The sequence below is a fragment of the Manduca sexta genome, chromosome 2 (assembly GCF_014839805.1).
Source record: "Manduca sexta isolate Smith_Timp_Sample1 chromosome 2, JHU_Msex_v1.0, whole genome shotgun sequence".
Taxonomy (NCBI): domain Eukaryota; kingdom Metazoa; phylum Arthropoda; class Insecta; order Lepidoptera; family Sphingidae; genus Manduca; species Manduca sexta.
This window is the reverse complement of record NC_051116.1, coordinates 7,002,477-7,025,317: the sequence shown is the minus strand read 5'-3', so window position 1 is coordinate 7,025,317 and position 22,841 is coordinate 7,002,477. Positions and strand designations below refer to the sequence as shown.

The 22,841-nt window shown below is 35.5% G+C and overlaps 1 protein-coding gene across 1 annotated transcript in view; it reads right to left on the bottom strand.

The window, feature by feature from the left end:
* Nucleotides 1-20,427, bottom strand: part of LOC115452858 (pleckstrin homology-like domain family B member 2) — a 172,237-nt gene extending 151,810 nt beyond the window's left edge. The window contains exon 1 of the mRNA XM_037437765.1: nucleotides 20,175-20,427. The gene's annotated coding sequence lies outside the window, so the exon portion shown is untranslated. The remainder of the gene's footprint in view (nucleotides 1-20,174) is intronic.
* Nucleotides 20,428-22,841: the final 2,414 nt, after the last annotated feature.

Below are 22,841 nucleotides of genomic sequence, written 5' to 3'. Positions count from 1 at the left end.
TAATCCCATAAAGTTGATTTTGATTTGTAACATGCAATTTAAATATTTATACAATATGTATTTCACTCAGGCCGAACGCATCAACATGTGGTAATGTTAACAACAATAAATTGCATTCATACAATATTTTGTCACCGTGGGAAAAGGATATGAAAGCTGTTACACGCTCCGATCCAAACAAATATCGACTCTATCCTCTACACATATTATACAAAGTCGTTAGAAGTGATAGTTACGCCGGCCGTCAAAGCGATCGACAATTATCTGAGATAGACACAAATGGTGTAGATTGTACGTCTGCGTTCATGACATATGGATAAATAAAAAAATATTTACATAGTCTCACGCCTTCATAACATGTTTTTGTCTCTCTTAATTATTATACATTGTTTTTTATGCATGTACCGCCGTTTTCAAGGTTTTTTGAACGATCCAAATCGCTTTTTTCGAACCTTCTCGAAAGTGGACCAATCGGAACAAAGACCTTTTGACATGTTTACAAATGACTTCTTCTGATTGGCTCATTTTTGGTGTCGGATCGAAGATCAAGATTGAGATTGCTTTTTGAATATGGAATAGTGATACGAGGTCCCCGAGCTTTGGGGCCCCTCTTGGCCCACACCTACATAAAACTAAGCGAGCGCCCAAAAGTTAGCACTGCCCTGAAGAACCCCCAAAACATATAGATATAGGGCCTGTCTATAGTAAGTTACGGTATTAGTTAGTGCACACATATCGACCAGTTTAATACCACGATGTCGTATCTCAACCTATTTATTTTTTTTAATATTTTCATATAAATGCATCAATTTTATATATTTTTATACTCACTTTCGAAATTATAATGGCTCATTCACACTCTCGCGCGAGCGGAAAGACTAGTCGCGATGCGGACGACGGGACGAGAGTGTAAACAGTGCGCTTGCGGCGCTTTCTTGGACACTTTATACCCAAAATAGTGATTTGCAATGCGTTACTGAACCGAATTCTTATTATAAACGATTTCATTTATGAAGTTTTGATCGATATAATACATTTATATGTTATTTTGCTTAACATTTTGTATTCTTTATATTGGAGCTAACTAGATAGTCGCTTTACTATAGAAAAAAAAACAACATGCATGAAGTTTCATTAGTTTGTGTTTTTGTTTAATACCGCTAATATTTCAACATACGTCATGTTCGCTGACTCACGAGTAGGGTTGCCAACCGTACTAAATATTAGTATTGTACTATATTTTAGGTATGCGTACTATATACTGTTAAGAAATATATAGTATGGAAAAATACTATAATTTATCTGATAAACAAGGAAGGAAGGTTTTCGTTTTCAAAATATATGAACGCTCTTTTACCTTAACTTTTGAGTCATGGGACAGCGCGTATACGAACTTTTATAGAAAAAAATCACAAAAAATATATTATATTTGTCTATTTTTTTTTCATAAAATACTTTATTTTTTAAGGGTACTACATTTTTTATACCTTGTTTTAAATACTACATTTCACCGAAGAATTGTTGGCAACGACGAGATAAATGAACCTACCAAGAGTGTAAACAGAATCTCGAATCACACTTCCAGCGCTAGTCAAATGTAATATCGCTAGACATAAACTAGTATAGCAGAATTATAGCTTTTGATTTATGACGAGTTGAATAGTAAGTTGTAAGCCGAAGGCGGACAACTGCTAGCCAGGATGACATCACCCGTTGCTAAAATAGACTGCAAACCACACACTACGTCCATGTGTTACTTAATAAAAAGGAATTTGTTGGAATAGGTGCATTACTTTGAAAACCTTTTCCTATAATTTTATTGTGGTTACAAATCCGTACTATACTGACAATACCAGGAAACATGTTGGTCTTCCTGGTAGTACGTGTTGAGTCTCTTGTATGCGTGAAACCGTCTGGGTCATCACAACGTTCATGTCAGCCGCCATACAATACCGAAGCTGTTAATTGAAATTGAGACATAACGTGTAATATATTACGCCTAATTTAGACTATTGGAGAATCTTCTTGATCGTATTTTGCATTACTGACGGTCGTGTCCGTCTTGAAACCTCTTGATGGTTTCGATGACAACTTTTGTATCTGCCTCTTTGTTGTGCAGTATACTTAACTAACTTTACTTAATTGACGAATAACTTTGTGATTAAATATGATATCGAGTAACGAATATACCCGAAAAAGATAATACACGCTCCTTTTCATGAATTCTTCTGGACTTGGCAAGTATAAGTTTGCTGATGGTGGAATATATTATATATCCGCCCGGATAGCGACCACCGTACACAATGTGTTAAAACCCGTCATAGTGGCCCACGTAAGTGTCGCATTCCGCGATCAGCCTTTATATATCCGGTTTGACATGCCGGCATAATTGTGTCGACTGCCGAGGGGTAATCATCTCTCGTCAGTCGACATTCTATTGGACCTACTCCACTTACCATCAGGTGCAGTGGAGGAACTTTTCCGTGCAATAATAAAAAAGTATCTAAATCAGAGGTTGTAAGTGCAGTGCTTTGTTATTCAACGTTTGGCTTTGCTGGTATTGTTTTTAATTGAGTCACTTTCTCTCAAAGGAGCTTGCTTGTTTCATTATTAATATATAAAAAACTAGCGACCCGCCCCGGCTTGGCACAGGTGCAATGCTGACTATTTAATGAATGTTATTATTATACATATAAACCTTCCTCTTGAATCACTCTATCTATTAAAAAAAAACGCATCAAAATCCGTTGCGTAGTTTTAAAGATTTAAGCATACAAAGGTAGGGACAGAGAAAGCGACTTTGTTTTATACTATGTAGTGACTATGCATTCTGTCACTTAATAATTCTCAAAACAATATTACATTGAGTTTATTTCCATCGTAGACTCAGCTGTCTAGGTGTCCAAGGCTGTCCTACTCCTAAGTTCATAAATTCTATTGTATTCACTGAACTGATTATTCCGATCGGCGAACTACGATTTGAAGGCGCCTTGCTTGACGATAGACCGCGCGGATTTACCAAGATTTCACAAGTCACCCTATAATACTTATGAGACTTATTAGAATGACGAATGAGATAATGTCACGCAGTGGTTTGTAATTCAAAGTTCTTCTACTTGTGCGCAGTCAGGGCGTTTTCCTAGAAAAGTTGATTGAAGGAACCACCTAATCTGGACTTTATAATAATTGTTATAAACGATAATTTTTATACACGTATTTATCGGTACGTAGCCATTTAGTTGCTATAACCGATGCGTCGTTATAACCAATTTCAACTATATCCGAATAGGAAGTTTTCTAACAAATGTAATGCCTTGGTACCAAATTCAATATGATCGGATTTCTCGGTTATTTAATAATTTATTACACTGCTTTTTTTACCTGACTATACGTTTGTTAGCCTGGCAAGGACTGATACCAAGACACCAATCTTTTATGTGACAGTTATAGGCGCTCGCAACCCTTGAACTACACTGCGTACACTGAATTATTTAGACGTTAGAAAAAAATGGGAACCAAATAACCAGAGATCACGGCTCGAACAAAATCCACTACTTATACTATTGTTAGTATTAAACCGGGGTACCAATCAGTACACGACCCTTCTACACGGCCAAATTATAGTTAACTGTAGTGTGGGAAGGCCCTTACACATGTTCTTGGAATGATGTCACCGCTGCGAGTAAACCTCGGAATTATTCATCGCAGCCAAGATAGCTTACGATAGAAGCTTGGGATGCAATTTCGCACGTGGTTGGGAGTTGACCCATTAACATAGGTATAGCTGGCAAACTTGAGTGCACTACCGCGTGGTGAGGAACTTTTTCGTACGTTATGTAGCTACATTTGTAAACATTTGTGTTGGCAATATAATATTGTATGTACCCTGGCAACACCGCGTGTGCCCGAGCTAAAAAGTATGGCATGTTTGTACCGATGTGTGCTTGAGAAATATTAATTAAATGACTCATATTATTTTACTACTACTTTGTAATAGTTTTGGATAGTGTTATTGTTGGCTGACTGCCTCGGTGGCGTAGTTGTATTGCATGTCCGGTACAATAGCGCTCTGAGGTCCTGGGTTCGAATCCCGGGTCGGGCAAATTGATATTTGGGTGTTTCTGCTCAGTATCAGCCCGGAGTCTGGAATTTGTGCCCGATATGGCGATAGGCTCGCTGATAGGGGTATCACATCATGGGACGGAACATACTTGGCGAAAAGTGGGTGCCCTAGTTGCGCCTCTGCATACCCCTTCGGGAATAAATGCGTGATGTTATGTATGTATGTATGTATGTATGTATGTATGTATGTATGTATGTATGTTATTGTTGGCAAGCTAAAGGCTCACTCGTCTCGTCATTAAGTTCTAAAAAGCGCATTCTCATTACCGCGTCCCGTTAACTCGTCACTAACGACCTCACAAGTACATTATGACTAAACCAACGCTAGTTTCTTCATAAAAGTAATCATTGGTGGTAGGTCTCTCATATCTGAGAGTCCGTCTGGGCAGGTACCACCGCAATGTTTATTTCTGCCGCCAAGCAGCAGTGTGTAGTCACTGTTGTGTTCCATTTGGGGGGACATTCTGGACAGAGTAACTACTGTACATAATAAGACTTTACATCTAATGTCTTAGGATGGCGAACGCAGTGGAATACCAAACAATACTTTGTAATTAAAGGTGTTGTATGGTGTTTCTACTGTTTATGGGCTGCCGTATCGCTTACCATCAGGCGAAAGGCAAACGCGTCTCATCATTCAAAGCAATAAATTTAAAAAATCTTCCATTTTACACCACGACTTGTTGCCGTTTTTGGCGCTAGTATCTTACGCACAAACTTGTAAAGTATCACGATACGATCAGTTCCGGAGTCGACCGCACGTTAGTTTGTTTTAAATTGCATTTCGCGTTGTCACCGGCGCGGGCGCATCGAATCCAGTTCCCACGGACTGAGCAAACCGAAGCTCCAACGGTTATTTTTATGCACGGTCGTGATTTTAAAAATTTAAAAACGGTTCATCGATATTGTGCTGATTTCTCATTTTTCTTTCCGTGAGATAGCAAAGCAAGTTACTTCTAAGGTTAGTAATGAGATCTTTAAAGAGGGTAACGCATTCAATTCTCGTCCCGAATGCGTGTTACAAATGTACCAATTCGACAGTAGAATTTCGACCACTGGACGACGATCAGTTAGAAAAATTAAGTATTTATCGGATTTTATTACGGTTTTTTATATTGTAATTTTATCCCGACATTTCGTACCCACGGAGGCTGTAGTCTTCGAAATGTCGGTAGATAATTATAATATAAAAACCGCGATATATCCGCCAATTCCACTACTTATACAATTAGTCTTATTTTAATGTGTAACATTCGCGTAAACATAAGAAATCATTACAACGATTAATTGTTATTAAATAGTGGGTACAGTTTTTTTATATTTATTTCTATATTTTTATGATAACATTATATTTTCGAAGCTTTACACTGCAATTATATTACCAAAGGAACAACGAACACACAATCTAAGCTGACTCTCACTTTATTAAACGCCTTAAAAACGAAAGAGTTTCTCAATCGACGTGTGTGTGTGTTTTTAAAGTTCTAACAGGCCGGCAAAGTGTGTCTACTGTCGAGGGGTAATCATCTCTCGTCAGTCGACATTCTATTGGACTCCACTCCACATCAGGTGAAAAGGTGTCATTTTGCTGTGCACATAAAAAAATAATCTATACTATTATATAAAGCTGAAGAGTTTTTGTTTGTTTGTTTGTTTGTTTGAACGCGCTAATCTCAGGAACTACCGGTCCAAACTGAAAAATTCTTTTTGCGTTGGATAGCCCTTTGTTCGTGGAGTGCAATAGGCTACATATCATCACGCTATACGCAATAGGAGCGGAGCAGTAATGAAACATGTTGTAAAAACGGGGAAAATTTATTTATTAGTTTTTAGAGCATCCGTTGCGTGCGCTGCGTAAACGGTTAAAGTAATTCAACAATGATGTATGACGGGATTGTTCCTCTTAAAAAGTTCTACAAAAATATATTATAAACCAAAGTCCCCCGCTGCATCTGTATGCCTGAACGTGTTAAACTCAAAAACTACCCAACGTATTAAGATGACATTTGGTATGGAGACAGTTTGAGACCCTGCGAAGAACATAGGCTCCCAGGAAATTATACAGCGTGACTTTTATAACGGAAAACTTTAGCACGAAAAACTTTATAACGCAGGCGGAGCCGCGGGCAAAAGTTAGTCTGTAAATAACTGGACATTACAATTTATATTGTACATACATCGAATCTTGCGTTTTATTTTGGCAAATCTGCGCGACTTTTATTTCATAATAGTTCAACAGAATGTGCAAATTTATCAAAATCGCACGGCGCGGCGCTGCGCCCACGCACATATAAATAAAGGCGCCAAGCGAAATAAATTTAACGAGATGCAACCGACGCAAATATCACTGCCAAATAGATTCGTGTAAATTGTTATTGAGCGGCGATAGCCTAGTTGGGTGTGGAACGGACTGCGAAGACGAATGTCCGCAGGTTCAAATCCCAACAGCACACACCTCTGACTTTTCTAAAATCATGTGTGTATTCTTTGTGAATTTATCGTTAGCTTTAACGGTGAAGGAAACCTGCACATCTGAGAAGTTCTCTATAGGAATTTCGAAGGTGTGTGAAGTCTACCAATCCGCACTAGGCCAGCGTGGTGGACTAAGGCCTAATCCCTCTCAGTAGTAGAGGAGGCCCGTGCTCAGCAGTGGGCAAGTATATAATACAGGGCTGATATTATTATTAAATTGTTATTGAATACTACAGAAACACGTAGAACCGTCGATCTTGCGCCTGATCTCTCTCCGGTCATGTCGGATTGCCGTCTTACCGGAATATGAGAGTTAAGGAACACAGTGCTTGTGTATTACGCACACTTGTGCACTATAATATCTCCTGCGTGGCCGATTTTCGTTCAGATTAGCTGTCGTGGCCGAAATTAGGTTAAGATGGAATCATGAAGCCGTTCATTAGATGAAAGAAATATTGACGTCACTTTTTAACATTTTTTAAAAATACGTTAAACCAAGTCTCTATTTGTAAAAATCAATATTTAAGTAACTTTAATCATATCAAGTCTAAAGTGACTTAAAAATGTATCAAAAGTTGTACTCACATAAGTTAAATAAAATTGAATCAATTTAAAGAGAGAATAGTTTCAATATTTGTTTGAACACATTATTTACGTTATAATACTTGTTTCAATTCGCATTCAAGTAATAAAAAACTTGACCGATGACTCTTGAGGCCGTTTGCCGAGATATAAATTGAAGTTATTATTAGCTTGATAGTTAACAGTTATAACGCAAAATAATATGAATCTTCGCTCGGAATAATTCACTGTTTATTAGGCTGCGTAAAACGGAAAAATCAATCGGATTTTAAATCGTATTGACCTACAATTACGACTCAGATTGCTTGTTAGTGTTACAACTACCTACTTAAAACGTTCTTTATGTTAGTGTAAAGTTCCAATAAAGAAAATACTCGAAAACAAACATTCTAAATTATAATGTAGTCATATCAATTAGAAATACCAATTAAATTCTTACACCAGCTAATCTCTAAAATAAATATAAAATAATAACTGGCCGGAAAAAAAAAACAAATAAAAAAATAATCATTATAGTTTTAAAGGAAGTAAGCAAAAAGAAACTAGCCAGCGAAGAACAAAAGTAATTACGAAATTTAAAAAAAGAACATTATAGTTTTAAGATTGTGTAAAGGAAGTAAGCGGAACTGCCGGCATCATTCATGATTCGGTACGCGCCGCTCATCCCCGTTACGATGCGAGTGAAAACATAAAAATACAATCACGTATTTATCGATTACTCCGAACGAAATAAGGATTATTTTTTATCATCGATATTGCGACAGATGTGATTCGAGTAAAACCGAAAAAAACAGTTCAATCTAGTAATAATGCAACTTTAACAAGGCAATTTTTTAATTAAATCAAACGTCATCAGCTTACCTATGGCGGCCTTGGTAAATCTTGGTAGATCTTCTAACATATTGATGTCTATTTTATCATTGTTTTAAAATCTCATTATAAGAAGTCTTTACAGATAAGGTTATTTGTGTTAACCATAATATCTCAAGTCTTATTGTTTCACCAAATAATAAACTAACTGATAATTATAGTTGCACATGATTAATTTCTCAAATATTTCTATCGACTAAACCAAGCATTATCGACTATTGCGACATTAAGTACATTCAAACATTTACATACGATTACGCGGTACTATGACGTCACTACAATGTTACATTGAAGTGGCCAGCATGATATCAGACTGGCACAATAATTATAAAAATATTTTTTTTTAAACAGTGATCGCATTTTGATATTGAAATCTAGACCTTATTCTTTCGGTGTTTGTTTTTTATTTTAGCTTGGTAATGTAGGTTCACTTCACTGAAATGTGATTATAAGCAAGGGTATTTAAGCCATTGATGATTGCCACAATTATTCCGGCCTGCCTAATTTCACGCATTACGTTTAAAGGACTAGATATGTTACGAAGTAGGACACGTGTGCCGTAAAGCTTTTTACGATATAGTATTATTTTTAGAATTGATTTTATAGTCGATAAATTCCCTTGTCCCATGATATGTACCCCCCCCCCCCTCCCCGCGTGAAAACTGCAGTCTTTGAAGCGTCGGGAGAAAACTATAATATAAAATAAAACCGTGATAAAATCCGAAAAATGCTTTCATTTCAATATCTAACATTCACGTAAACATGAGAAAACGTTAGATAAATTCAGTTGAAATTTTGTAAATTTATCATTAAAACTGCTGGTAAGAAAGTATCAAACATATTTCCTACCCCAGTCTTTATTATAAACATAATAAATCAAAAAATTTAGAACAAACCAGACACGTAACTTGCGAGGTCCACACAAACATTAGTCTCATTGCATTAATTGACATGGCGACCTCTAATTTCCGCACCAAGGTATTCATAATGAACAAGTAATTATCCGCTGTTTATAAGCTACTTATTTCATTCGCAGACATCGATATATATGTACTACATACTAGATCTGGCGTTCCGTAGTCATTGTGTTCGACTCAACTGTACTGCAATCCGTACACTTGACTTTAGTGCGATTTCAACATTGACAGCGTGTGGTTATGTACGGAATGACGCTCATGATATAAGAACTCGAGTCTGAGAGTAAACCTGGGAGTGAATAAAACATATTAGTCAAATAAGTAAAATTATTTGTTGTTCAAGTGAATAAATAGGTTATAACAGTGACGTTTTGGTTGCCATTTTAGTTCAGATTTTGAACAAATAGTTTATATAGACGTTCGTGTCTATAGAATATATTATGTCAATGTTCGCAGAGGTCAGTAGGCAAATGAATCCATAGAGGTTTTAATTTTTTTTCGTAGGTTCCCTAGTATTAGGGCACAATATTAGCAGCTATTTTTATGAGAAAGGAGAACATTGAGAGAAATTACGACAGCCCCTACACTATACGACAGTTGGACAGACTGGGTTTAGGGGCCTCATAAATCACTAAGGCCCCAAATCTTCATTACAATAGACAATATACATTTGTTGTTTGTGTCCTGGCTTGATAAATAACGTTTACTATCCTCTCTTCCGTTTTAGTTTCTTGACAAGATAGTTCTTAGTATATAGTTGCAAGTGAATTTGGTCTTTAGTCGTCTTATATTTGTCGGCTAACTTTATATGTGTTTAAAATTTCATCAGTCTGCTACTAAGAACGTTACATGATTTATATTTCAAAATTCTGTATAATTTTGGGTCTTCACAGGCAGTTGTTAAAGCGGGTCGCTTGCTCAGTCATTCGGTTGTAAAAACTGACCTGCCCCGCACTTAGTATACATTAGATGATTCATATAATAACATATCAGTAATCATTTATTCCGCCTTGCAGCCACGAACAGGAGACAGTAATTCAACGTCCACTTTCATGAAATATAGCTTCAGTCCTCAGCTCCATCTGCAAATCCGTTTCTGGCGTAATTATTGCGTTAATAATTAGAATATAGTACTAAGCACTACTAGCTATTATTTATTTATTTATTTACACCAGAGACATAGATCATGGAACAAGATAATAGAAAAAAGTACAAATGGCGGTCTTAACGCACAAGGCAATCTTACAGACAACCATGGGATGGATATATAAGAGAAAACGGAAAATTATTATTCTATTTGTCATAATCGGATCAGTTTATACATTATCTTTTAAATCTAAACTCTAAAACCTCTTTTTATCACAGCGTTACCAATGTTTATGAACCTTTATCAATAAAAACAATTCACACAATCTTGACACTTCCAATAATAGCTTTAGAGTATAAAATGACGTGGCCATTGTAGGCGTTAGAAAGTGCAAATTGAGCAAATTGGATGAGTTAGATACGCGAATCAGTGCAGTGGGCCAACGGGCTAGACTGTGACGCAACGCCTCTTGTTAGGTTTCGGCGAGTGTGTGGACGCGACTTTCAAATTGATTTATTGCACTTTTTATTCATAATCTTGAATAACAGTTAAGATTTCGAATGAAAATGCAATAAGCCAAAATTACGATCATTAAATTAATTCTTGAATGCATTGCAGTTATTTCTTAGTAAAAGTCCATTCTGTACTTCCCCGGATAATATGTACTTGGCATACTTCACGTATCTGAGTGCCAAATATTTAAAAAATATCAGTTGCCGGAATTGTTCGTTTACAAGCATTCCTGTTTATATTTCCATTTTTAAATACAAAAGTCGCCTAATAAATCGCCAAAATCGGGGAAGTGTAAGGGAAAGGAGTAACAAAAAGTGTTACCCGTATTAATACACACACACCATGCATTTAGCCCCGAAGGGGTATGCAGAGGCGGAACCAGGGCACCCACTTTTCGCCAAGTGTTCCGTTCCATGATGTGATAGGTGAGCCTATCGCCATATCAGGCACAAATTCCAGACTCCGGGCTGATACTGAGCAGAAAATCCCAAACATCACTTTGCCCGACCCGGGATTTCAACCCAGGACCTCGCAGCGCTGTCGTACCACGTACAATAACGCCACCGAGACAGTCCCGTATCAATATTGCCGAAATAACCAGAATAACAAAGGATAAACGAATAATAAATGACGTTAACAGGAAAACATTACCTACAATAATATAAGGAAGTACAATGGAGCCATCAATGAACGGCACACTGACCCCGCGCCACACGATCCGGGCAAAGGAAGCAGTTCGTACAGCCACTAGTGTTACCATTATAATTAAACGGAATGCACTGGCGGCACAGTTTCACGCAGCAATTGGTGATGACTGATGCTGGGTTGGTGACTGTGTTGTTTAACTAGTTCTTAGAAATGGAACTATAAAAGAATTATTACTCGCGGCGCTGTTTACTTCGTATAATTATTTGGACTACCTACACAGTGTATGACACGTGAGATCGCAGACATAATAACGCCTTTTTTTATAGGTACAAGGAAATGTTACCCCTTATGGTAAGTGGAGTGGTGTCCAATAGAATATCTGACGAGAGATGATTACCCCCTCGACAGTTGACAAAATTATGCCGGCCTTTTGAACCGGATATACACAGGCTGATCCCGGAACGCGACACTTACGTGGGCCACTACGGCGGGTTTTAACGCCTTGTGTACGGTGGTCGCTATCCGGGCGGATGTAAAATATATCCTATCACATACTTAAGCTATTGGGTACCCAGTTCTAATTTTTGTATTGCGGTAAAGAGTGCATACATCTGTATCTAAAAAGTCCATCAACCAATTACAATCATCGATCATTTTCACATAAAACAAATTAAACATAATTCAATAAACACCTACTTTATTTGTGACCGCAGAATTAATTTTGCCTTTACAATTCATTTGATAACACGACCGCAATATGCGTACATTATTATACACTATCAAATACAGTATTAATGTGTTGTTTTTGGACTTTGATTTATGCGAATAAACGACGTGACGAGCAAACAGCTCGGCTAGGGAACACGACCGCCTAATATCAGAACTTTTAATTACAAAGCACCGTGGACTTAGGGAAATTAGTTAGGTACAATGCAAGTACCAGAACCCAATAATGCTTTTAATATGCGCTGCTCGATGGCAGAAATAGACGTATCGATCTTTTTTAAATTCTCAAGCACAATAAAGTGATTGCACTGCACCTAATGGTAAGCGCAATGCCATAGAGATACGACATTTTACAATGGGACAAACTTTTACATTAGAGCCAAGCTTTAATCAAACTTTTTTAGTTAATAAATGGGATTAAAGCGGGGTAATGACGCTGTATCTCAGAAATGCTGGTGGTTGGATATAATTTATATCCACACGGATAGCGGCCTCTGTACACAAGGTGTTAAACCCGCCATACTGGCCCACGTAAGGGTGTCGCGTTCCGGGATCACCCTGTATATCTGGTTCCAACAGGCCGGCATAATTGTATCGACTGCCGAGGGGTAATCATCTCTCGTCAGTCGACATTCTATTGGACACCACTCCACTTACCATCAGGTGCAGTAGGGTGAATGCCGTGCATATAAAAAAAAACAACATAAAGACTACTTGATGTTTGATATGAGATTTTCGGATTCATCTGAATCATTCATTACAAAACGCATGTTGGCAAAACCCCAAACAGTTCCATCTTAGTTGAGATACTGTCTCAAATTAGAATGAAATTTTAAAAGGAAACATTACGTAACATGAGTGATCGAGCGCATCCTGTTTCGAGTAAACGGAAACGCTGGCAAGCACTTAAATCTTCTCAGTGCAAGACAATTAAAGTTTTGTAATGGTTGATCCCAATTCACGTTCTAAAATGAGAGATAGAATAATGAAAGGCATTATCATCTTTGTCTAGTTAGTGCGCTGCGTACTGGGAAGTTTAATATTGCGGATCATCTGCTGATGTGAGAGGCCAATTACAGGGACAACCAGATTTCCAAGACAGGCAAGAGTTTTTTACACAACTTGCCTGTCCTTTGGACCTCCAGAGCCCATTGATGCTATACTTAACGGTTGTTAAAAGGAAGCCACATTAGAGTTTAGAATTGGAAAGCCTGCACGAATAAAGGACCTTTAGGCATGAGTGAGTATAAAGAGAGAAATGTCACAAGGAGCAAGACCTGTAAATTGCATACAACCATTTGAAATAAGTAGTGTGGACTTTGCAACGATACAAAAGATTTCACGTCGCATTAAACAGTGATACCAAAACAGAATTGTTCAAACCCATGCCAACATCACTGAGGTAGGCAGAGATGAATTAGCGAACCCATAACTTCACTGCGACTCTTTCGTCCTATGATGTCATAGCAAACCTATCGACACATCTACAAAATCCTATTCTGAAAAAACCCGTGTGCCTTATTGAATCGACAATAAATACTATTTTTGCCTGCCCGACCGTTATAGAACACGACCTTGCGAATAGATTTAAGACTGATTTTTAGCACGTTTAAAAGCAATGCAAAAACACTTATTGGATTAAATATTATGACGTGTTTGTCTATTGGTTGCAGATTTTTTTAACAAATCTATTACGTAGCTTAAATGTTAGTAATATTTAGTATGTATTGTAGCCAGTATAACTGGACATAGTAAGACTTAACAGCTCATGTCTCAGGATGGCGAACGCAGTGTTCCAAACAATACTTTGTAATTCACGGTGTTGGATAGCGTTTCTACTGTTTATGGGCGGTCGTATCGCTTACCATCAGGCGAACGGCAAGCTCGTCTCGTCGTTCAAAGCAATAAGCAAAAACTAAACAGACGTTAGTAGTGCAACACAAAACCGGAACGTAACAAGCGTCTTAGTAAACACAATACGTACAATCTACATTTAAATTGCAAATAATACGAAGCAGACGATAAAACACAGGGTTGCCGTGTCCGATACAGACAGGGGTGTCAAAAACACCAACTCCCTTAGAATGTTCAAAAAAAACGCGAATTAAATGTCGTTTAATTTTGATGGTTGTGATTCATCAAGAGAGCACGGCGTCAGTGGGTTGTTAGTCTCTCAATCTGAATAAAGCAACACGTAGTCATGTTGTGTGTTTTTAACCCATTTACCAGCGGAATGTTTGCCGGCAAATATGACAGCTACATGACATTACGTGTGTAAGTGACATGACAGTACGTGTGTCACGGGAATATAAGCTTATTTTATACTACATAATAAGGTTATTTTTCCGTGACACGCGTAATGTCATGTAACTGTCACATTTGCCGGCAAACATTCCGATGCTAAATGGGTTAATTTTTAAGCGTCTGATGAGTTTCCTAATGTAGTATAAAAATGCAAGTTTGTTTGTCTTAATCTATGAAAGTACTAGCGTTTAGAAAAATCTTTCTGCAATAGAAATCTATACCTACTAGTCTTGTGAAACAGATATTTAATTTTATATTAATTACTTTGTAGTTATACCGAAATATTTAAATGTTTTTATCTTCCTTCCTTTCTACGAGTGACAACCCTACATCACGAAACGACGAAAGCGAGCGTACATTTTGCATGTTAATACATTATAATCTGTGTCGTTTCGCAACGTTTGCATTTTGTTGGCGACGGTAATGACTGATGACCGCACGCCTTTGTCTCATTAGAGGTAATTATCATCAGAAAAACTGATGATTAGAGTCTATACATTTCTTATGTTTACGCGAATGTTAGACATTGAAATTAAACTACTTTTCGGATTCTATCGCGGTTTTTTATATTTTAGTTTTCTCCCGACGTTTCGAAGACTTTGCAGCCTTCATAGTCACGGGGGGGACTGTAGAGCCTATACAATAATATACAAGTATTTAACTATAGAATCTGCGTAAGTCGATACTACAGTCATTATTTTTTCCATACTATGTTTTTTTTACCCTTTCAATGATGAGACGAGCTTGCCGTTCGCGTGATGACGAGTGATACGATCGCCCACAAAAAGTAGAAACACCTCCAACACCTTGTATTACAAAGTATTGTTTGGTATTCCACTGCGCTCACCATCCTAAGACATGAGATGTTAAGTCTTATGTCCTGTAGTTACACTGGCTACAATGTCCTTCAAACCGGAACACAACAGTGACTACATATTTTTGCTTGATGACAGAAATAGACATTGCGGTGGTATCTACCCAGGCGGACTCTCACATATGAGATACCTACCACCAGTACCACAGTAAGGATTGAACCCAGAACTTCACAGTTCACAATCTTAGTACGTAACGCACATAAATAACCGAACGCATTTGAAATTTCAAATCGCATATCAATTTTGTGTTTTTTTTTCGCAAATAACAATCTAAGGTGTTCTTTTACAAGGCGAAGATTTTTTTTATTGAAACTTTACGTGGACAGTACGTAGTTTAGTTTTAAAATTCAACTACTTTTGTTACTGACCGTACTTTGCTAGTAGACCAACGTAAATAAATTACTTACATGCACAATGCCTGTAAATAAATTATATTATCTTCCCGTCGAGGCTAGAACTTAGAACCTAGGTCGGAAACGTGGGCAGGGCAAAATATTATGATCGGCCAAAGACATTAAACAGTATAGTTAAAGACTGGACATCAGAGCCAAATTTTTGCTCCAAAGTTATTACCATTTGGTATTAAGTCGCTGTCTTATTTATAATGTCCGTATGACAAGATATCACAGCGTCCTTAGATATTAATACTAATTATATATATAAAAATGAATCCTTATTTCCCTTGGTGACGCTATCACGCGTGAACGGCTGGACCGATTTCACTATTTTTTGTTGTTGTTGTGTTTGTTATTGTCAGAAGGATCTTACGATAGAAAAAATTAAGGAAGTTGAGCGGAACGTTAGGAAATTTAAGAAAAGTTAATTTTAGCGATAGACAGAATGCGCGCTGCAAATTCATAGTTAAGGCGGGACAACGTTTGTCGGATCTGCTAGTATAATAAAATATTAAAAGAATATATTCGTATTAAAAATGTGGAAATTATGATATGGGAAAAATATGAAGTATTTTACATTCACTGTAAATTGAGCAACAATCAAAGCGCAAAATATTTGTATTACAATCTTCCCAATGTCCGTTCGGTATAATCTTAGAACTCTGGGTTCAACAGATATTTACGAGCCTTAGATACTTGTAAACATCATACCGGATTCAAATCCAGGGTACGCTCATACCACTCTGCAGACATATAGATTACTTGCGGCAAAAGTTTTCCCGCGATAAAAGCAGCCTTTAGCACTTAGTAATGTAGTTTCCTATTAGTTAAAACAATCAAAATCAGTTTATTAGTTCCTGAGATCAGTGCGTTTAAATAAACAAACACTTCAGCTTTATAGAAATAGTATTGATAGATATTACTAGTAGTATTTATTAAGAAGGTGTGAAACAAACCCGAATATTATATTATAGATTTGTTTGTTGTTTCTTATGTCTAATCTTAGGAACTACTAAATCGATTTTAATTTTTTTCCACTAATAAGAAGCTACATTACTCCTGATTGCTATAGGCTATTTATTATCCCGAGAAAATATAAAGCGAGACTTTTATCCCGGAAAACCTTCCACACAGTACCCCGAGCAAAAGCTATAAATGTATAAGTCGATCAATTACAAAAGACACACTCTTTTGTTTCCTGACACTAACCGAATTTCAAAGCGAAGTGCTTCTTTACATTAATCACGCAACTGCAGAGTGACCGTCGCGCGACAAAATAAATTTACAATGGCCACAACACAAACGACGCTAAAGTAAAAAACTTAAGAGCGCATTCAATTTGCCGCCAAGTGTCTCGCGGCAGTCTTTTATATGGATTTATATTGCCGCGGGACTAATTGAAGACGCCCGTCTAACTTAATTTATTTATTTCTACCTTCCTTCTTCGGGTAATCATCACTAAGGTAGCTAGTGAAAGGTTGGCAGGTTATGCACTAGATAGATAGAAGGCAGGAGCGCCCTGTCAAAAGACCTATCGCGGCGCAAAACATACAGTTTTCTGTATGTTTTGAAAGGGACGCGGAAGAGACATATGTCCGCGCCTCGTCCGCGTCTTACGTCTTTTCTGTCTGTCCGACGCATTAGCTAGGCTAGAGATCATATCGTCCTCGCAGGTGAGAATCGTGACGCGTTATCTTTTTATTTTCCCTTACCTGATAGTCCGAGCTAGTTTCTTCGGTTTACAAAAAAACAGAAATGTAATTTAGTAATAACTATTATTATAACTTGTTTCGATGTATCATAAACGCAACTTTATTCGCCTAGTGATAAATAAAGTGTTTATTACCGTATTTCAATAATTCTGTATTAGATTTTTTATGACGTACTATAAGATAAAAGTAAAATAAAAATGAATCAAACACCCTATCTTAAATCTCTAAACAATAATAACTGCACATTCATCATTGATTGTACATACATGCAATTATGTAAATTGTCATACAATACTTGCTCAAGGGGGATTAAGTTTCTTAAGGAAACTTGTATGGCATTGAACGGTTCCTCATTTGTATATTTAATTGCATATAGGCATTGGATTATGTCTTATGTACAAAGTGTACTAGCCAAAATCCAATAACTACTCATATTATTTTTTCTAGTAATGCATACAATATGATAAAACTTTTATCATGACTTAAGAAGGTAGACAAAGATTTTTAATAATTAATTTACAGTTGACTGAACTAATTCACACCCTGTCTATTGGTGACAAATTTTTAGGGCGAATTTTGTTTAAATAAAACATACACTGTATTACCCACACTGGAAATAATACCTATGATCTGTCACACTTTTAGACAATATAATGCCACTAAACCAATGACAGAATATAATTATTTTAATATGTTTATCATACTTTAATGACAAAGCCATTTAGCAACAAATTGTAAGATAAAAACCACATTGTCTCAAGACCAAGACATACAAAAACATGAGGTAATGAGAAGCAAGGCCGCTTATTGTTATCAAGTCATACAGACTTATAAACTTAATAATGGAAGTTATATACTATAGTTTTTTTTATCACTTTGAATGACGAGACCAGCTTGCCGTTCCCCTGATAGTAAGCGAAACAACTGCCCATAAACAGTAGAAACAGCATCAAATGTAAAATTAAATTGTAAAGTAATATTTGTTATCCACTGCGCTTGCCATCCTGAGACATGGGATGTTAAGTCTCATTATAGCTAGTAGTTACACTGGCTATCTTGTTCTAATCAATTGCAATGTGTATTAGTGTTGCAGAAAATATTGTTAAGAAATCTACATACCTAAGAATTCTTCATAACAATTTTGAAAAAATGTTAAAGACTACTAACTCACACTATACGCGCTTGGTGGACTAAGGCCTCAGTAGTACAGGAGTCCAATGCCCAGCAGTGGGACGGCATGTATACACATATTATACTTGTATATTCATTACAGGATATTCTAAATACATCTTTTAGTTTCATATACGCAAATGCTTCAACTGTGGTATAAGGTGACCTACAATATGAGTTTAGTTTGTGAATAAATGGTAAATAAAAGTATGCATACAAAATTAACTCTCTTATATATGTTACCAGACCGATAACATATTGTAGACCATTGTAATAAAGGCCCTTAATTACATCATAAAAATAAGGATATTGTATTTGTATAATTAATTCTAACATTGTAACTTTATATAAGTAAAGCTTCTTAGTTAAAAATAAACACAGGCCAGCATAATTGTGGCGACTAGGGCAGAGTAATCATCTCTTGTCAGTCAACACCCTATCTAGACCGCCTTCTGCTTACCATTAGGTGCAGTGGCGTCACTTTTGCCATATGAAAAAAAAACAAAGACCGCTGAACTAATTTGAAATTTAGCAAACTGAGCCCATGTTCTAAATTAATATTAGGGTACTTGTTTATAATGTATTTTTAAAAGACACATTGTATCCAAGTTGTAGTAATAATTGTTTTGATAAAAAAATTCTTTACATTGTCATTTTAATTGAAGATTAGATAAAAAATGTGAGTAAAACTTGTTATTCTTAGAAACATTAATCAATTGTGTATTTTACCAATATATATTTACTTTTAATAAATGACTCAGTATTCTTGTGAATCTATCGGAAATATTGGTGATGTTAATTATGAAATTAAAGGTCATCTAAATTTTAAAAATACATTTGAATTTAGAAGCAGGGCATAGTATTTTATAGGTTGATTTTTTGGTTCCCTAACTCTAATAAGAGAGAATAGATTCTATAAAATACTGTGTACTTGTCAACATAAATATAACAAAATAGTTTTAATGAAATATTGTAACACAATTTTCTGTCTCGTCTGTTTTTCTTAATACATTAATTCTATCAAATAACATATGCAATGAATGTATTAAACAAAAAAGAAACAGATAATAGATAAAAATTTGTTACATTTTTTTAAAACCTTTTTTGTTAGATACATATATTTATCAAAATACTTTTATATACAGTTTTAATAAATGATTTTTTATGTGATTCTGTATTACACAACACATTTTAAAAAAATAAGTAATAGAAAAAAATCTTAAACTTACTACTTACTAATATTACAAATGTAAAATTTCAGATAATGTTTGTTAGAAGTAAATGCAGAAATAACAATGGATTTGGACGATATTTGACACACCAGCAATTTGTTCTAATGAGAAATAATGGAAGTTTTAATTTGATTTTTTAAACAGATGCCACTAATGTTGTTCAAGTACTATGAATCATTAGGGATTTAGGAACATTGCAGCGGGAAAAGATTTACACGCATGTGATGCCGCGAGCGTTGCCTATTAAATAATAATAAATAAAACATAAAAAAAAATTGCATAAATGCAACCTTTTAGCAAAACTTTTCAGTCAATTAAAAACTTAGCGCGGCAGAGATCAACAAAAACCTGAACGAGATTTTAATCTTCAGAGGAAAGCTGCATTCAAGTACATACTTTGGCTTGTATCGAGGTCAACTACCATGAGCAAAAAAATTTTGCAACCCAAACAAATAAGGCAAAACATCCCAACTGCATACATTTCGTAACAAACCTGCACGAAGGTATTTACGTCATGGTCTCACATAAACGTCTTATATGTCAACTTACCTAAATTATATTTTTCATATTATTCTAAATTCACAATCACAAAAAAAAACAAAACTTTGTCAGAGATGACTAATTAACACTAGCACAATGTATCACAGTGGCGCACAACACGTGTATCAGAGACGTTATTTAATTTATTTGTTTTAAAAAGACGATGGTAAAAAGTTTTTTCTAAGTTATTAAATTATAACGTAAACAAAAACACACCGACTTAGACTCAACTTCGGAACTGAATCGAAATGATGTACGACGCGTGGTGTTGCCACAACTTTAGAGTTGGAATACACAGTTATTTCAACGATACGGCCTATCTTAATTTCGTTGTTTGGTTTTGTACATTATTTTATACTAGGTTTTGCTTGCAACTTAGCTCGCAAGAAAAGTTTTTTCCGCTATAAAAGTCCCTAAAATACTGTAGGTATTAATAGCACTATAGGTACGATGGCAGCGCCATCTATTTAAAAAATCTAAAAAAAAGACAATATTTCACGGGGAAGCCAATTACCACAATGAGACAAACACCATCCAACACCTACAATTACAAAGTATTGTTTTAGATTCCCCTGCGTTCGCCACCCTGAGACATGAGATGTTTAAGTCTTATTATGTCCAGTAGTTATTGTTGCTTGGCGGCAGAAATAGACATTATGGTGGTACCTACCAAAGCGGACTTTATGTGCGTAAAATAGGCCATGTTTTACGTGAGGATTGACTCCAGATCTTCACAGTTCACAATCGTAGCATGTCCTACATATAAATAGCTGAATACATTTGAAATTTCAAAAATCGCCATCAGATGTTTGTTTCTACTAAAATATTGTTTTTTTCACAAATAGAAATCAAAAGGATGTTTTTTATTTAACGCGAGGAAAAAAAATTTCAGATTAAACTTAACATGGACAGTAATTTAGTTGCAAAATTTATTCAACTCCTTTTGTAGCTGACTATACTTTGCAAGACCAATATAAATAAATTACTTACATGAATAATGCCTGTTAATATTTTTTATTTATAATTATAGGTATTTATTCGTTATATATTTGTAATAATACCAGACTTATAAGTGTTAAAGAAAAGTAAATACTTGAATTATAAGTATATACTTAATTTAAAGAAAACGTATTACATATATGACATAGACAAATTATTTTACATTAAAAAATTTCCTAATTTCATAAAATAAATTATAGTGATAAATGATCATTATGTTTTACATAAGAATTCTCCATAAATAATTGTGAAGATATGGGAAGTCTGTCAACTCCTACTTGGCCAGTGTGGTGGACTATGATCTAACCCCTCTCAATAGTAAATGAGGCCTGTGACCAGCGGTGGTCCAAATGCAGAGTTGATATTATTATTATTATTATTATGTTTACAACTTATATTGGTTTTTTGTTTTACAGATATCTTTTTCTACATTTAATCAATAATCTATTTTCCATTGCATCTAAATATATACATTATTTTCGAGTTAAAGTCGGAATAACACCTACGTAAATTAGTATTACTTACTATGATTTTATAGAATATTTGTTATTTCTTATATTTTATGAGAAAGATTATGCGATAAGTTTTTAAAATAATTCATGAAGATATTCTTTAAAAATTTGCGTAAAGGTTTAGAATTCTAGTAATATTTAATAAAATTGGTAATTTACAATATTTCTCGATGGCATGGCAACATTCAATTGACAGTCAGTACAGCCAATATTAAAGAAATATATTTTACGTACTGAATCACGAAAACATAAACCTTTCTAAATTTAATAATTGTTATGACATCAAAAACTGAAAATTTATATTACTAACAAAATATATAATTCCTTATGTTAAAAAAATTATATTTTATTTTAAGTTATATTCAAGTAAAGGCCCGCATTTCTATATACCGCCATCTAGGAAGTAAAGATGAAACTTCATTACTAATGGCGGCAAATGCGGATTTTTAAATTGTAATTTACAAGTAGGCTCCTATTTTACCATTTTAAGGCAAATTTTAACATCAATTCAATCTCTTGTTTTAGTATCCACAGTTCCATACAGCTTTGTAAGCCAACACTCACACCGAGAATGGCCAACCAAACCGTCAAAGCGCAAAGCGAGGAAAGTAAAGCCGATGATGTGAAAAATGATATTCCGGACGAGCCAATGGAGTGAGTATCAGCTCTCTTATTTTATAGCAAAAGAAAGGTGCCAATACGAAAAAGTAACAATTCCACTTAATAGATGGAACTACTTTACCCTAACTTCAATTTGTTCAGTGCGTGAATACATTTTGTTTGAAATTAGGCAAAATTGTTACATAGTCAGGAAAATGGCATAAGGTGAAACTTTTACAAGCGGAAGTTAACACAAATATACTGACTAATATTTAGTAACTTTATATTAAATATAATTAATATTTCCATTAAACTTAACATGCGTCATTTAAAATTTTGAATTTGTTTAGGGACCTAAGGCGCGTTGGGGTAAGATCGTAGGAGGTGTAACACCGTATAAATGAAATAACTTGCAATTGTGTTATAATTTTTGTTCTTAGACAACACTACCTGCGGCCCCATCTTATTATCTACGTTCCACTAGTTCACATGAATGATTCCGTCAAATAAATAATGTTTACGGTGCTAAAAAAACAGAATATTGGCATTTCGTCGTTCCCTGGCA